Source organism: Triturus cristatus, chromosome 3_2 (assembly GCF_964204655.1).
Source record: "Triturus cristatus chromosome 3_2, aTriCri1.1, whole genome shotgun sequence".
NCBI classification, from domain to species: Eukaryota; Metazoa; Chordata; class Amphibia; order Caudata; family Salamandridae; genus Triturus; species Triturus cristatus.
Genome location: NC_140584.1, coordinates 756,650,150 through 756,666,424, shown reverse-complemented (window position 1 = coordinate 756,666,424; position 16,275 = coordinate 756,650,150).

Sequence of the window (16,275 nt, the reverse complement as noted above, 5' to 3'; positions counted from 1 at the left end):
ATGACATTGTTCTGCATTCTGTCCATCAACTGTTGTTTTTGCATTCGTCACCATGAGAGGGATGAGTATGCCCAGATGTGGGTCCCGTTCTCTCCATGCCACTGGAATCAAGCTATCCTGGTTGTAGAGGGGTGAAACCCCGAAACCGGTCCTAGGATGCTTGTTTCCAGTCCAGGGAGGACCTGGCTTGGCAGTTCGGGCTGGACTGTTCCCAAGAGGCACAGGGTCAAGACTCATTCTCATATGGCTGGGTTCAAAGCAGAATGGCATGGTGAGAAAAATAACTATGGATTTAGGCCCAGATCTCTGTACTGGGGTGAATGTATGACATTGTTCTGCATTCTGTCCATCAAATGTTGTTTTTGCGTTGCATTTGTCACCCCGAGCGGGAGGGGTATGCCCAGATATGGGTCCAGTGCTCTCCATGCCACTGGAATCAAGCTATCCTGGCTCAAGAGGGATGAAACCCTGGAACTGGTCCTAGGATGCTTGTTTCCAGTCCAGGGAGGACCTGGCTTGGCAGTTCGGGCTGGACTGTTCCCATGAGGCACAGGGTCAAGACCGATTTGCATATGGCTGGGTTCAAACTGGAATGGAATGGTGAGCAAAAAAACTATGGATTTAGGCCCAGATCTCTGTACTGGGGTGAATGTATTACATTGTTCTGCATTCTGTCCATCAACTGTTGTTTTTGCATTAGACAGATAACAGGCGACTTTACAAAAGTACCTGTTTTACAATATTTATTATAAATCAGACTTCAGAAATGGATTGGGCTAGTAAAAAATGTTTTAAAAAGTCCAAGAATGAACTCTGTAGCCTTTACCATTCAGAGATAGCAATATTGAATTTAATATTGTATCCAAGTGCTTTCATATGGAACAGCTAACCCTGCTATGGTTAAAATTGCTTATAGGCCTTTTCCGCTGTGAGGAAATGTTGAACTTTAAACCTTTATATGCCCTACTTTTACGGACTGTGCATTCTGCCCTAATGTGCAGTAAGGCTTACTTACCGGTGGCATAAATATTTTAAAAGAAGGCTTTAGGTCTTTCAAAAAGGGGTTATTTTGACAGTTATAATTTGCAGTTTAATCCTGCACAGCAAGGCTACTGTTGGTAGGCCTGCAGTCAGGATTGTAATGTCACTGTAGTGGGTGGCACAATGGAGTGTGGCAGCCCACTGGTGGCATTTAACTTAAAAGCCCTGGTTACACTTGGGGTACCATATACTTGGGAGTTATAGGTAAGTTAAAGATGCCTTGTAGGGGCATGCCAATTTCATTATATTGAAAGGGGGAATACAGGAACTTTGCCACTGGTTAGCAGCGGTTGACAGAGGTCTGTAGCCAGTAGAGAACAGTCAAGGGAAAAATCTGGGGGTAAACAATGCAAAAGATAGTAATTTCCAACAACATAACCAAACCTATTAAGCCATTAATCCACTAACACTCATCTGTCCAACCACCCTTCAACTTACCCCTTTCCAACCATATACTGATTTATTTATCCTTCTATCCTTGCACATTAACCCATATGTATTCCTCTAGCCTCATGAACGGATGTATGTCGTTACAACGCACACTTTTACAACGCATGCACTTACAACACATTTTTTACAACGCACAATCCATTACAACGCATGACATTACAACGCAGGACACTACAACGCATTTTTAAAAACTACCTTTACAACGCATTTCCATTACAACGCATACTACCTTTACAACGCATACCATTACAACGCATAATATTAAATTGCATTTAAGGTAAGTATTAGATAGTCTAGGGGTAAAAATTACTATTCTAACTCCAGGGGATGCAACAGTAGGGTAAGTGTTGGATAGTATAGGGTTAAAATTACTATTCTAACTCCAGGGGGTGCAACAGTAGGGTAAGTGTTGGATAGTATAGGGGTAAAAATTACTATTCTAACTCCAGGGGGTGCAACAGTAGGGTAAGTGTTGGATAGTATAGGGGTAAAAATTACTATTCTAACTCCAGGGGGTGCAACAGTAGGGTAAGTGTTGGATAGTATAGGGGTAAAAATTACTATTCTAACTCCAGGGGGTGCAACAGTTGAGTAAGTGTTGGATAGTATAGGGGTAAAAAGTACTATTCTAACTCCAGGGGGTGCAACAGTAGGGTAAGTGTTGGATAGTATAGGGGTAAAAATTACTATTCTAACTCCAGGGGGTGCAACAGTAGGGAAAGTGTTGGATATTATAGGGGTAAAAATTACTATTCTAACTCCAGGGGGTGCAACAGTAGGGTAAGTGTTGGATAGTATAGGGGTAAAAATTACTATTCTAACTCCAGGGGGTGCAACAGTAGGGTAAGTGTTGGATAGTATAGGGCTAAAAATTACTATATTATGCGTTGTAATGGTATGCGTTGTAATGGTAGTATGCGTTGTAATGGAATGCGTTGTAAAGGTAGTTTTTAAAAATGCGTTGTAGTGTCATGCGTTGTAATCTCATGCGTTGTAATGGATTGTGCGTTGTAAAAAATGCGTTGTAAGTGTAGTGCGTTGTAAAAGTTGCGTTGTAAAGGTTGTTCCCCTCATGAACTCTTGATCCACCCTCACCAAATCATTCATCTATCCACCCAGGCAAAAGCATTTATCCATCAACTCAAAACTGTCAGGATGACCAAGCCCTATAGAGGAACCAGTAGAAAACCCCACATTTTCTCTCAATCCCTACCCAAGATCCTTGATGCCACCGTTCTGAGAGCAGGAACAAAAGAAAACTTTGGAAGAAAGGAGAGGAACAGACACTGAATACAGTTTCTACCTGTAGGTGCTTTTTGCTTGAAGCCAGTTGTCACACACACTTATTTCTCGTGCTCATAATAAAGAATGAACAGATAGGTAGCGTTTCAGTTTCCCTTATCAGCCTTAATAGCAGTGAATTTATAAGGGACATTTGAGAAGACCAGGAATCCGACTTAATGCAAGTACCCTAAACTAGGGCAAAGGGAGAACCCAATGTAAACTGGAAGGAAAAACAAAATAGAAGCATGTGAACAAGAGGTAGTTGTGAACTAGAGTAAAGTGCAGACACGCCACAACTTTGAGACATTGCCAACCCCTGATTGTCTGTATTGATTGCTATGCATACTCTTTCTAGCTGTCTTAACCCAGTATTGATCACTGACAACCCGGAGGTGTAATGTTCAAACCTATCTCCCTTTCAATCAAGCCAGTGACACACATTCATGTACCACCTACCAGTGTTACAAAGCTTACATAGCCTATACTGGTTTGTAAAGCATGGATGTAGGGTAAACTTTCAACCTTTAGTGCAAAGTACCTCTATATGTAATTGTAACTGATGGCTCAAAAGCCTGTTAGACATAAAGCATGCACACATCAACCAGCTATGGAACCACACCCATCCTTCACCCATCCCTCACCCACCAACCTACCATTGTATATACTCACAACCATCCATTTATTGATTCATCCTTGTATAGGACCACACAGCCTTCATCTCTTTCTGAATATGCTGTTGTGTGATGGTTGACTTTATCCATAAGAGTGTTGTATGTGCATTTTCGTTTATTTGCATCTGATTTTTATTTGCGTGCACAGAAGTGATTGTATGTGGGCTTTGTACATGTAATCATACATCAGAATGAAGCCAGAACTGTTGATTTTGATAACTTTAGATAGTGCTGTGACTGCACTTTCTTTAGGAAAAGCACACTGCCAAAAACTCTAGAATGAGGGCTCCTGGGGGTGGCATTCGAAGATTGTCCACCCCCGGCAGCTTCGGGCACTTAGTATGGCCCGGGACAGGAGGCAAATTCCAATTGGCTGGCACTAGTAGCGCGGCGCCAAGAGCGCAAAATCCCCGTTGCGCACTTGCTTGTGACGGCGGTAATGTAGGGTCGTTAATTTTTGGCCCACCCCCTTTTCTGTTTCTTCAAATGAGTTACATTAATTTCCACTAGTTTGTACAACAACAAAAAAAAAATGTTTCTTGAATTTTGGTGGTTGTCGCTTGGACAGGGGGCAGAGTTGGAGGAGATCAAGACAGGCAGGAAGGGTTGGGGGCATTAGGAATAGCTTCGGACAGAGGGAAGCAAGGGAGCGAGGTTGGAGGCAAGAGGTAGGCAGGAAATGTAGATAGGGGTTTGGGGAGGAGGATTAGGCCGAACAATGTTGGGGAAGTTTGTTGTTGGGGAAAATTCTTAGGGTCGGGGGGTGATAGTTTGGAATATGTATTAGTGAGGCCTGAATTGTATATGATTATGTATTGATTTGCCTACCTGTCCAATAAAGCGGCCTTTTACCCCACTTTGGCCTGAGGACGTACTTATTGCCCGATGAATTTTTCCTCGAGTTTCATGATTCTCCTCAAAAAAGACTGAACGCTGGAACAACATTTTTGTTATGAAAATACATACAGGATTGGAGGATTCTTTTTTTATAATTTTAAGTTCGTATGTTAGCTGATATCATGTGAACAAATAAGCACATATCAATTTAAAAGTAATATAACATTGAATGGACCATAGTTTCCTCATGATATTCACTAATTTCGACTACTAGGATGCAAAAGAGGAAAGCCAAGTCATTTGTAAGACTTGGATGCTTTAAACGTGCTTATTCTCATAATACATTCATGGTTCTAGCTAATATCTCCTCGCATGCTAAGCATAGACATTAGAGGATGACATACATAACGTGTTATCAAAGTCATTCATTATTTCACCTGTTTCATTTAAGGTGTATGATTTTCCTTTTTTAAGTAATAGGTCTACGATTTCAATACAGCCCCTGTTTTATTCATTGTAAAAGCCTTAGCCGCAAATACTGACTCAAAAGAAGAATAGCAGCCGTACATGCCAAGTGTGTGTGGGCCTAGGGGTTCGGGCTGAATGCCTTTGATCTCAGCAAGTGCATAGTAAAATGCAGGACTGTTCTGGGATTATTGCATGCTTCAACTGACTTTCTTTAGTAGCGAGTCAAAGGTCAAATTCTTTCAGCTGCTCGGGTATTGCTATGAGAGGCTAAGAGCTTTTAATTACTGACAGGGAAATGCTAGCTGTGGGAAAGCGTTTTCAAAATGGCGCCGTGCGCTTACAGGTGGAAAAACACCACGGGTTTGATTAAAAGGTGATACGGAATTTTACAGAAAGCAGACTACAATACCAAGAGATCACTCTTAAAAACAAGTATTGATAAAGCCAGCAACACAGTATGTGAGACGCATGCACCTGTAGATTATGCATAGAAACGAATCCACTATAGAAACCCCTTGCCAAAGTCCGAATTAGAAACAGGCACCACACACACAGACCAAAAGGGATGCAGGCACCTCTGCCAACAGAAGAACATTCATACTTACCCATGCGCAGTGGGAGGTCCAAGACAATGTACATGAGTGAAGCACAGAAGTATGCGCAGCAAAGGACACAAGTGAAGTACAGCAACGAGGGAAAACTCGGTACTGTACACAAAAGAAGCCCTCTGTGGTGTGGAACACGGGAAGGCTTGGTGAAGGGCCCCGGGGAAGCATTGAGTGATGTTCCTCCCAGGATCATGAGGTGTGGGTCAAGGGAGAAATGAGCGCTAGGCATTGGGTCTGTGCTGGGTGTGGTTTATGAAATGAGTCCTGGACGGTGCCCATCAGGGGTGCACTGAGTGCCACACAGTTCAGGGGCACATGACTGTGTGTGGCGTGTATCATGGGTGCACAGGGTCATGTACAGCAAGAGGGGCAGGACCATGCACAGTGGGTGCACATAATGATATGACTGGCAGAATTGCAAATTACTCCTGTATTATTTGTAACACCTTAAGTCAGTCAGGGGTTTTGGTAGGGAGGGTTTTTTTTTTGGCTCTATCAGTCTTATGAATGTAAAAAGCGGAACCATAGGTCACAGAGTGCCTAGTGCTATCAGCTAAAAAGTCAGAACTGTCTGAATGCATCTCACATCACCAAATTGGCAGCTAAATGGGCGTGGATGAATTGAATTTCTTCAAAAATAAACATACATTTTAATCTTATGACAGTATATCATGTTGGTGTTTCATTGAAAACAAGCATTTTCTTCTGTCTGTTCCATTTTCTAGTTTAGCAAATTACTATGCTCCTTTAAATGACCTTAAGTACAGACACAATTTGTACCAAGCAATTACATAACGCACCATGTAAAAATTAGGTCTACTTAAAAACATTTCTAAAACCAGACAGTGAACTGGCTGACTCGAATGGTTTCTTTGAAAACTGGGTTATTTTCTACCAGTAGCAAACCAGTGAAAACAAACATGGTCAAAACCAATTTGTCTGGCCTTGGTAAGTCTGCATTTTTTCACTTTATGTAAATGTGAAATAAGCATTAAAAGGCTACAATTAATAAAAAGCACGAATGTTCCTGTAAATAGTGGCTTACGCATCTATCCAATAAGTAAGTAGCCAGTGACTCATTTGTAAATTACATACAAAAGAAACATGAAGAGAGACCGGAAATTAAAATTGAGATTGGCATCCCAGCCTTGGGATTGAAGTGCACTGTCACTTTATTTGGTCCATAATGGCAATACAAGCACATACAGCATCAGAAACATCAGCACAAAACAAAAAGGAGTTCCATGACATATGCACACCTGTTTCATAATATATAACATAGGTTGTAGTTTCAAAACAAATATTTGAAAAACACTATAAAAACTGGGGGGCTCCCGCATTATGAACCTGATATCCTAAACCTCAATTATGGGCGTGCTATGCTATAAGGGAAGTACAGAGCCTCCTCCTCGGCTCTAGGGTTTAATTCAACAAGTATACAACAATCATATAAAATATTGTTAACAAATAATGATAAAATCGTTCAACTCCTCAATTCCCCATTAAAAAAAGAATGCATTTAATTGAAGCCACAGTAATCAGTAATGACCAGATATCAGCTGAAAGAGTGTATGCTCAAAAGAAAAATAGAAAAAAGCCTGCACACTATGTCTAAAGAGCAATATGCTCCCACCAATAAAATGCATTTTTCAAACTCCCACAGAATAACAAATATTGTGATTTGTGAACATTCGAAGATAATAAAGTGCAGGTCCATATTGACAAACCCCATGTTCTTTAAAATTGGTAATAAAAATTACCTACGTAAGAGTTAATGTTGATGGATGAGAATATGTTTATCCATGCTGCGCTTTGCACATTGCATTTTTTGCGCATGAAATGCACATTGTACAGAAGCACTTTTATTCTTTGCAAAATGTGATCTGAACTCTCCTTTGGTAGGGTGGTCTAGGCACTGCTGCACTTTAGTACGCTTTTTGCACATGCAATCGATTTATGAATTTTGGATTCTAGTGCATGTGAAAGCTGCTATTTAAGGCAATGGTTCATGTACATACAAATACCTTTTTATACTGGTCCCTGCTCATTTATATCTATTTTTGCTCAATAAAAATAAAAAATCATCCTTGCCTCATTATAAAACTAACAAAAGAACATAAAATGATCCAGGGTTTGGGGGAATGACTTGTCACTCGTTCACTCATGCAGACATCCCCAGAATGGCAGGCACTCAGGTGTCTGCCATACTCTATGACGATAATGTAGTCCTTTTAGCTCTTTGAGGCAGTTGGTTGACCGTTTTGCTCTTTTTAAGGAAGATCTTGACTTAAAAATGAATTATACTAAATCGCATTTTATGTCCTGTGGCCCCGGAAAACTAAGAATAAATACAATTATCATTAAGGGGCAAGCACTTACTAGTGTTGACAATTTTAGCTATTTGGGTTTGACTTTTAATTACTCAGGGTCTTAGTACTCCGGCCTCAACAACTCTAGCATCAAACTCAGCAGAACTGCAGGGATAGTCGGCAGTCTTATTAGACCAGACACTGGAAGGATTGTCTTGCCAGCATTGAAGGTGTACAACTCCTAGTGTATTGACGCTGATACCTACGGAGTAGGTTTGTTGGTTTTTATTGAAAGTTGCTCCCTACAGGAAAAGGAAAATCGTTTTCTCTACTGGTTATTGAATTTACCGCCCACTACTTCTAGCCTTATCCATTCAGAGCTGAACCAGGGATTTATTTCCTACAAGGTCCACCTGGCCCCTCTCTTGTTGTAGGGCAGTATCTGGACAAATCTGTCAGCTACTTTATGCAGAGATATCATTCTCGAGTGCATCAATCTTGAAAAGGCCTTTTCTATTCCAGTCATATTCGAAAAACTCGAGTTACCCTGGGGTTGTCTTCTCTGTTTACTGAGCCTAGCAGCATTTGTAAAGCAGATAAGATGAAGGTGGAAGCATAATTCCTGGAACACTGTGAAGACCTAAGAATGAAGAATGAGCTAGCTAAATGCACAGACCTGAATTAATATATATCTTTAACTACAGAAGAACCCACTATGTATCTATCTATTGATCGTACACAGAGAGAGGGATCACTTCTTTTCCGCTTTAGGGCGGTCTCAATTTATTGATCTCTGTGCTTTAAAAGTGTCCCAGACATAGAGGGGAATATAGTATCATCTTGCCCACGTGACAATCAATTTGCACAAACATTATGGCACTTCATGGTTTTTTTGTAATTTGCACAGTTTGCCATGTAAGCACTTTTTGAAACACTTGTTACGTAAATTAGGATTCCGATGGTGTAGAGTGCTTTGCTTCATTTACAGTCTTTAAGCTCACCTGAAATTTGTATTTGTATCTGTGCCTTTCTGAAATTCAGCTATTCAGGCAAGTCAATGATAACTGTCCCTCGGTCTTTTTATTGTCTCATAATTTATATTGTAATTTTAAGATGAAGCATGTTGTAGGTCTTGAGAAGTTTTAAACCTTTGCATGATTTTATTGTATTGGATCAAAGTATCTCCCTCCTAGAGTTTGTATATTGAAGAGTCACACTTGCATCTTGTTGTCATTTTAATCAATTTGTCTGTATTTATTTCTGTGGTTTTCTTTTAAGACCTGTATATGTCGAACAACATTTTTTGCATTGAAATTGTCTCATCACATGGGGAGAGTAGAATAAACTTGGGCTCAAATTGGCCGACAGGAAATCTTAGAGGTCCATTACGATGGCGATCGCAAGGGAGCCAGGGACCGACCGCCAAAGTTGAGGCAGTCCCGCCATATGCATTAGGGTGCACCCGCCACACTGGCAGGCGCATCCTGGGTCTTTTACATTGCGGGTGTATCTGCTGGCTGCAGACCAACTCGCAATGTAAAAGTACTGTGCATAGCATTGCCATGCACTACATGGCAGGCACCACGTGGTGCCTGCCACATAGTGCATTGCAATGAGGGGGGTACAATAGGTACCCCCATGTGCACCCTCCACTCCCACAACACTCTGGGGGCCCACTTCGGGTCCCCAACAGCAAAAACCACATACCTTTCTTGCCGCCATGGAAAAGCTGCTCTCCGGCTGGATCATGATATGAATGGCGGTGTCTTGCAGACACCCCTACCGTATGCCCCTTTTCCGCCCGGTCGACGAGTCGACCAGCGGGAAAGCGGCAGACAGTCTTTCCATCCGCCGTGGACCCCCCTGCCATACTAATACAGCGGGGGGTCATTCAGGCGATCTGTCCGCCATCCTAATGTGCCCCTTAGATTACATCTTATAGTTCCTAAGGGGAATTTTGTCAGCAGTGGCTTTTCCCTTACATTATCAACGACCTGAAGCTTTGGCTCACCATCTTTGACCCTCTGTAAACAGATAATTTCTCCCATATTGGGCTTCATACCTTCCCGGCCCTCCCCGTTAGATATTGCCCTGCTCAAAAACTAGTCTTTGAAGTTTTCGATATCCTCCATTAGAATAGTATTCGGTTTGGAAAATACCACTGGTCTTCCAAAGACGTCTGCTGTTTTCTGTATATATTTTAGTCAGGGGTTCTTAACCCCTTCAGCGCTGGGCGAATTCTGCCGCGGTGCTGAAGGGTTCGTGCGCGGGCGGGCCGATGACGGAACGGTTCCGTCATGAGCACAGCTCAACCGTGGCTCATGACGGAACCGTTCCGTCATGAGCATGGAAGGGGTTAAGCCATAATCCCAGGACAAGCAATTCTCAACAAACTCACAACAGAAGGAGGCATTGGGGTTATTCCAGATGGAAGCTTAAAGAAGAAGTGGGACAAGCCACATCAAATCGGTGAAGGAAACCAATGCCAGCTCTTCATTCAGTAGCGGTCCGTGGAGGGAGTGACGGTGGGGCAGTGAGGCGGGGCGGGGGAGGGGCAGGGTGGTGAAATGTAAACACCAGAATATGGATGACCGGAGGTAAGTACACACTAAATAAGTAAAACGAATTCCTTTGCGCGCGCTGCATCGCATTTTGCGATGCAGCGCGCGCAACGAAATTCGTTTTACTTATTTAAATGTGTACTTACCTCCGGTCATCCATATTCCGGTGTTTACATTTCACCACCCTGCCCCTCCCCCGCCTCACTGCCCACCGTCACTCCCGGACCGCTACTGCTCTTCATGTATGAAATAACGTGAGCTGCCTGGTCCAAGTCCAAGCTGCCTGCAAAAGTGATTTCCTCTCTCTAAATGCTGCTAAACATTTCCAGAAGTGGTGTTATAGGTTTACCACCCACTTTAGTAGATACATTAAACAAAGCACCAACTGCTCGATTAAATATTGGAGAAGCAATCAGAAAGTTAGGGCAAAAAGCTGTTATGATATGAGAATTCTTTGACCCTGGAGATATTGCTACATTTGTTGGAAATCGGTCTGACCTTACAGCACTGTGACCTGCATTCCATAAAATGTGACTTAGCAATGTTGGTGTCTAGATCCAGGTTATCCGAAAAGGATAAAAAATTGTCAGCCATCCCCACTAGACCATTGTTTGTGCTGGAGAGCAGGACCGCATCATCGGCATACAATTCAGCCGGCACTGGATTGTTAAGAAAAGGTTTCATTCACTGATGTATAAAAGAAATAACATCGGGGCGAAAACACACCCTTGGCGAATACCGCGCATGAAGGAGAAAAAAATAGTACAGTCCCCATCTGTTCCAAACTCACCATTGCAGAAACCTCTTTATTACTACCACACCGAATGTTGCAGTTGCTTGCAAGATTCCAGACTCCTGGCAACAGGCAATTATAGTGCCAATCCTTAAGAATCAAGAGGTTCTCACCTACCAAAGAACTACTGGCATTGTCATTGTTTTTAGCCCTCTTGTATAGTGCTAGGATGGATGTCTCGTACTGCTTTTTTATTTTTACATTCAGCCTCACTGCTATCTGAAATAGCTAAAAACCATTGGCAAAGCCAATAGCCTTCTCACAGGCAAGATCTATTAGCGTTGCCAATGCTTGTTTTGGAGTCTTTCTTCAAATCAGGGAAAAGCATTCTTTTAACAGTGTCCCTCTGGGGTCTGCATTGTTACGGTAATGGTGGAAGTACAGGATGTGACACAGCTGTGGAGACTTGACCGGAGAGGACTAATACCTCTTATCAAGATGTGTTTGACCCAGTGGCCGCAGCATGCCCCTCACCTCCTCTGTTAGGCACATTGAATTGCCCTACGGTGGGCAGGCATACTCAAAGCTCATAATATGGCTTTACATCAACATAATAAATGCCTCCAGCCAGATAATGGCTGCCAATTTTCCAGCCTTATAGATAAAAGAAAAAAAAAGATCAACTCATTTGACCATAGTGCCAATAATAAACCCCTAAATCCGAGAATCTCTAGTTTGGCTTGAAGCTCAGTTTGTTAAGCAACATTTCTGAGGGGACGGGCAGGCGAATCATGTTCACCACTGATTAATTGCATGTTACTATAAACATGATTTGTTTTGTTGGAAGGGCTGGAAGCAACGAAGGGTGCAAACAGCGATGAGAGTGTGGTGAGAGGGGTAGGTAACACCATACCAGCAATAACATTAATTAATCTCACCCGCTGTAATGTAATTTGGTGCTAATGTATAGCACTCCAATGCCATCAGTTTTATTTTGAGCGATATATAAAAAAAATACAATATTGGAGAAGACGTGGTGTGGGGCTCTTGGGAACATGATGCAGGAGTGGACAGGAGTGACAGGGCAAGACGCAACGACGGGCCAAGCAAAAAGAAACAAGAATTCTCAATGTAAACAGGTCTGGCTTGTGTTTAGAGTCCCCAATGAGGTACTTCTAAAAAGCCTGCTGGAGGGTAAAAAAACTATTGCTTTATGGATAAAATGCATCTATTTACCACAGAAAAGAACACTTGAAGCTTCCTTCGCAATTAGGTCAACGTGGCATTGCACTTCACTTGCAGGGCTTCTGGGTTTCCCAGAGAGGTGATAATTCTCTGATGCCAGGGGGCAGGAAGCACAGGATGCAGGGCCAGCAGAAGGTTGAGGTGTGACTGCATTTTTCCAGGATGCACTGGCCATTATATGCAAATCAAGCCCTGTCAGTTCCTCCCTGTGAGGGATCTGCCGTTGGGGGAAGGGAAGAAAGCCAGATAGCTATCCTGGCCCTGAAATGTCTGCCACTTGCCAGGGAGGGAGACACATTCTTGGTGCAAGAAAAGGGCACTGGCGGATGGGGAGAAAAAACAGACAGATGAAGATGACTGCAGTGATGAAAGATGCTGCCGAATGTGGAGACAGGGTGGCTAACTCCCATGGTCTGCCAGAGGAAAGCACATGCGCTCATCCATTTATCAACAGAGCAAAAGAAAAGTGGAAGTAAGTTAGAAAACTAACCTGTAATATAGAACCAATCACTGGAATTGAAAAAAGAGTTGTCACAGCTTGCAGCTCAGATGCACGAACCTCTATCAGAGTGTTTGTTTTTCCTTTCTCGTGAATTGTAAGGTAGGGCCATATTATCAAGGAACGGCTTTAACTGGGTGTGAACCTGGGCTTCTATGGGAATTCACAAGGGCATATTATCGCTGTTCCTTGATAATATGGCCTGTTGTTTTCTGTATGGAAGCAACACAGATCTGATTGCTCAAGCATGTGTTTTGGGCTTTGCTTGCATTTATATAGCGGTTACCAGACTCATTGCAAGGCGTAATGCGCTTGAACTCAATGATAACACCGTTTGTCTGTGCAGAGCTGGTACCAGAGTGGATCTAAGGAAGTGGAGGCAGGGATGTGTAACCACCCCATGGGGTAAAGTGGTTGCACCTTGTTTGTACTTGAAGTAAGATGTGGTTTCAGTAGTAAACTGTGTATCATTTGTTTCTTCTAGTTGATAACTTAACAGGGAAGGTGAACTGGATGATCACAAGTGCAGCACAATCCTACAATAAAAAAGTGATTGGTGAGGACGATAAAACCATTTGTCAGTGCACAGCTGGTACCAGAGAAGGACAAGAGTGCCACCATCAATACTGTGTCCCTGCAAGCACGGCAGGCTGACTCTGTAACTTGGGAGGGTGGCAGTGAGGAAGTGGAGGCGGAGATGTGCAAGCACCCCCAGGGGGTAAAGTGGTTGCGCCTTGTTTGTACTGGAAATAAAATACAGGTTTAGTGGTAGTACTGTTTGTTTCTTGTACATGATAAATGAACAGGGGAAGAAACACAGAAGGATCACAAGTGCAGCACGATGCTAAGAAAAAAGAATACAAAAGATATTTATGATGCCTTCGATCTGCCATTAGGAACCCACCGAAAGGGAAGCTTTGACAAAGACAAGAAGGACACAAGGAAAATATAGTGCCCAGACACGAAAAGATGAGCACAAAAGTAGACAGAAACCAGTAGTTAGGTGCAGCTCCATGAGAGGAAACAAATGACAAAAAGAAGGGACAAAGATGAAAGATTAACCACTAGCAAGCAAGCATTTTTAAAGGACAATCAAACTCATGGGCGGGCTGTAAGACCACAAAGCATATATAACATGTCTCAAAGAGACAGCCCAAGCGCTGACTAGGCTCGACCTAAAAAGGGCTTTAGACAGGATCCACACTTTTAAGGACCAATCTCACTTCTGGACTCTGTGATTAAGGTGGCAAGCCGGGTTATTTTATTTAGGATGGAGGACTGAGTCAAGAAAAATAAGATCCTATGTAAGGCTCAACATGGATTTGGAGAAGGCCTGGGGATGCAAGAACAATGCTTTAATCTTAGTCTAATAGCAGGAAAATATACTATTTTCAATAAAGTTCTCTATACCTCCTCTTTATGGTCTTGAGCAGTGCATTCTACAGAGTCGACCGATCCAAATTATAGCCTATTCTTCCGCTGATTAGTATGACGTAGGATCACTATGCACGATGTTTCAGGTGGTTGTGTTCATGTGCAAAACCAAATTGCCACCACTCACATGATGCAGTGAAGAGTGGCAGTGGATTAAGTAGTCTGATCCATTGTGTGTGTGTGTGAGTACATATATATATATATATATATATATATATGCAGCTCCCCATTCCAAGCTGATTTCGGCCCAGGGGACCCTTTTACCACGGCCCAGCTGCAACTACAAAGGGGAGGGGTACCACATTCCCCCCCTCCCTGAGCCATTATTATCCGTGGGTACCCCATCCCCCAGGGTCAGCTTATATGCTATGACCTGGGGTTGCTACCCCCCGGACATAGTGGTTTCTTTACCTGCACTGGCAGGGAAAGCTGTATTTGCCACTCCCAGTAAGCATGAAAATTACTGCCGGCCGCTGGGAGTGGACTTTTCATCTGTTTACTTGCCCACACTGAAGCAGGCAGGGAAACAGATGAAAGATTGCTCCCACCCGCCTGCAGGGAGCAGGTTTTTAAGCTGCTCCTTGCAGGCAGAGCCGGCTCCAGCTCGAGGCGGGGAAACAGCTGCGCAGCTAGAGTCTTGGTGTTCCCACCAATCATAGTGTGGTTGGTGCCAAAATCAGCCCAGGGAGGGGGTAGCTGCTTTCCCCCTATTGCTATACGGTCAGTATTACAGGGCCCGAGGCTGAAATTAGCCCAGGGAGGGTAGCGGCAGGCCCCCTCTCTGTTTTACAGTATGGCGGGGCCCCGTGGGATGGGGTCCCCAGAGGCACATGACCCCTTCCCCGTAAATTTAGTGTTGGGCCCTATGGATGGGGTCCTTGGAGCCAACATTGGCCCAGAGGAGGCTTTTTGCCCCTCCTACATTTTGCAATATGGCCAGGCCATATTGCAAAATGCATGGGATCCCCAGGGGCTGACATTGGCCTGTGGATGGGAGCCGCTGGCCCTCCTCCCCATAAATATGGTGGTTGTGTGTCCCTCTCCCCCTTTTTAAATATGGCCGGGCCCATGGGATGGGGTACTTGGGGCCAAAATCAGCCCAGCAAGGGGGGCTAGCCCCTTTTCAAGTACATTAAGGCCCTCGTGAATAAGGCCCCTGGGGCCAAAATCATCCCGGGCAGGGAGGACTGCACGCCCTGCTCCCAGTTTATTTCAAAGGCTAGGCCCCAGGAGATAGGGTTCCAGGGGACAAGATCAGCCAGGGAAGGAGGGCCACATAGCCCCCTCCCATTTTTTAATACCAGACGGGCCCCAGGGGATGGAACTGGGGGCCAGTGCCCTTTTCTAGCACCCCTCCTTCCCAAAGCCCCTCCCCCATGACCTGGCCCACCTGGAGGGCTTAAACAAACAAAACTGCATTTTTAAAAATTATTTTCCCGTGGATCATCCATGAATTTACGGTATCATCCTTCAAAAATGTCCCCATGGGACCCCCACCACCAGGCCTGGCATGTTACGGTATTCCTACCCTGCCCCCTTGCATTTTTGTTACATTTTTCTTGGGACTTGGACCAAGTCCCGAGTTCCAAGATGGCTGCTACCACGTCCTGGTTAAAGTGGTGGCAGCCAATCAGATCTCAGCATGACATATGTCGGACCCTCGGACCCTTGATGTCCCTAGATATACATAAATCAATTTTTCTCAATTACTTAAAAACTACTGAATGTATTCACATCAAAATATAAAAAGGGATCTTTCTGGACCAAGATCTAACTTTCTGCCAAATTTGGTACAATTCCGTTTAGAGGTTCGGATGTAGTCATATCTTAAGTTCCCATGGCAAATTGCATGGGGAAAATGTGTTTTGCCCCCCCTTTTTCTCGGCCCCTGCTAAATGAATCTCCTCAAAACTTTCCAAACCATAGCTGAAGTGAGAAGAAAACTAGTTTTGAAAATTTTGTGAAGATTCGTCAAACTGCACCAAAGTTATTAGCAAAACAAAACCTTATTTCCTATGGGAACTTGGTAACTATAACTACCCTCGACACAGAAATTAAGAAGTTATAGTTAGCAGCGGTAACTATAACTTGCGCCCCTGTCATGCACCGCTTATGATCTCACAAATTACATCACT